This window comes from Megascapheus bottae, chromosome 8 (genome assembly GCF_031878675.1).
Source record: "Megascapheus bottae isolate mThoBot1 chromosome 8, mThoBot2.hap1, whole genome shotgun sequence".
Taxonomy (NCBI): Eukaryota; Metazoa; Chordata; class Mammalia; order Rodentia; family Geomyidae; genus Megascapheus; species Megascapheus bottae.
In genome coordinates, this window is record NC_143516.1 from 57,138,926 (window position 1) to 57,141,138 (window position 2,213).

The following is a 2,213-nucleotide window of genomic DNA, read 5'->3' on the forward strand; positions in this document are numbered from 1 at the left end:
AGGAGAGTACAGGGGAGGAATGTGGGATGTGTGGGAAGCAACAGCTCTGAGTGCTCTCGTCAGGGGAAAAGTAAGCGATGCTTTTGTTGAGTCCTGTGACTCAACTCAAAGTTCCCCAACTTTGCACCTGTGCCCTTTGCTCTGAGCAATTCTCTGCTGCAGGCATTTTACAATCATACCGGGCTCCAAGAAAGAGAAGATACGCTATCTTATATGGATGGCAAAACTACCCTTCAAATGTGCAATACCTTTCCATCATCTTAAAGGAAACAGCCCAGAACTCAGGAGACCACCTGCCAGGCAACTTTTTTCCAATGATAAAGTGACAGCAACTTGTATGGAACTCTTCTGAAGACAAAGACAGCCATATCAGGCCATATCTTTGTCTTGGGACTCTTTTTACTACGCTGTTCTGTCCCCAGTTCTTGATTTAACCTGAAGCCAATGTCTGTATCCCTGAAAATGCCTGAAGATGTATTGATGTGTTCTCATGGCTATCATGAAATGAACTTCTTTTCTGTGCCCTTTGCCATGTTGCTTTATTTGGAATAAGGGGTTAAGTTGCCAGACCTAACTTGTGGCTCCTGGACTTTGGACCTGGGAATCTAAAAATTTGGGTTCACTCTGGAAGTTCAAATGTGAGCCCAAGTAAGAGATAAGAGTAAGCAATGCACAGACTGAAAATCCTTTTTCTTCTGCCATGTTAGCACATTGGGTTTTACAGCTGTTGACCCCAGGTGGTTAGAAATCTGAAAGTATCCGAAACTTGTGAGCAGCTAAGTGATAGAATCAGACCAGAGCTTAGACATGGAACATAAATGTTTTTGGCCTCTTTGCCTGGAGCAAAAGTGATTTAGTGAGTGTTGGAGGATTTCATCAAAGGACTTTTCATAATTGGATGGTCAGGATTTGGGAATCCTTGGGACTAAATATAGGGCTAGAAATAGCTAGAGTCTGAAGGGGTCAGGGAGAGAGGTTAGACCAGCAGAGGGTCACACAGGGCTGCTTTGTGAGAAGATGAGACAGGAGCATCACTGTGTGTGTGTGTGTGTGTGTGTGTGTGTGTGTGTGTGTGTGTGTGTGTGTGTGTGTGTGCTGGTAGTGGGTAGAATACAGGGTCTTGCATACTTGCCTGGCTTCCCCACCACCGACTCTGGTGCTTAAGCCATTCCTTCACTTCTGGCTTTTTTCTGGTTAATTGGAGGTTAAGAGTCTCTAGAATGTGTCCTCTCAGGACGGCTTCAAATCACAATTCTAAGATCTCAGCTGGTTCTTAGTGCACTGTGTCTCCTGGTAGAGGTCACTCTAAGGAAAGAAGAACAAATACCTCTACCTACCTGTCTTCCCTCCCTCTAATCTCCAAGTTCACTACAAGTTCAGTGAAGGGCAGGTCTGCCCTTGGACATAGTCCAAGCACCCAGCTTCCTGGGCAAAGGAGCAGGGTCTGAGAAAGGGCAAGGTGAATTGGAAGAATGAACACAAACTCCAGAAGATTTTGTCATCTTCAAAAGAGTCTGGACAGCTAAGTGCTAGTGGTTCATGCTTGTAATCCTAACTACTCTGGAGGCTGAGATCTCAGGACTGAGGTTCAAAGCCAGCCTAGACAGAGAAGTCTGTGAGACTCATCTCTAAATAACTATCAGAAAGCTAGAAGTGTGCTCACTTCAGCAGCATATATACTAAAATTGCAACAATACAGAGAAAATTACCAGGGCCCTTGCGCAAAGATGACATGCAAATTTGTAAAGCATTCCACTGTTTAAAAAATTAAACAATCTAGGGGCCAGGAGTTTGATGTAGTGGGAAAAGTGCTTTTCTAGCATGCATGAAGACCCAGGTTCAATTCCTCAGTACCACATACATAGAAAAAGCTGGAAGTGGTGCTGTGGCTCTAGTAGTAGAGCACTAGCCTTGAGCAAAAGCCCAATGACAATGTTCAGGCCGTGAGTTCAAGCCTCAGAACTGGCAAAAAAAAATATAGAAGTGGAATTGTGGCTTAAGTGATAGAATCCTAGCCTGAACACAAAAGCTACTACCCAGGATCTGAGTTCAAGCTCTAGAACTGGCACCATTTTTTTTTAAAAGCTGGGCGCCAATGGCTCACATCTGTAATCCTAGATACTCAGGAGGCTGAGATCTGAGGATCACAGTTCAAAGCCAGCCCAAGTATGAAAGTCTGTAAGACTCTTATCTCTAATTAACCATCAGAAAAC

At 44.2% G+C, this 2,213-nt stretch overlaps 1 non-coding gene across 1 annotated transcript; it reads left to right on the forward strand.

The window, feature by feature from the left end:
• Positions 1 to 1,655: 1,655 nt before the first annotated feature.
• LOC150059986 (U6 spliceosomal RNA) lies at positions 1,656 to 1,762 on the forward strand. The gene has a single exon (XR_016536527.1). It is a non-coding gene; the product is annotated as a U6 spliceosomal RNA (small nuclear RNA).
• The last annotated feature ends 451 nt before the right edge of the window (positions 1,763 to 2,213 follow it).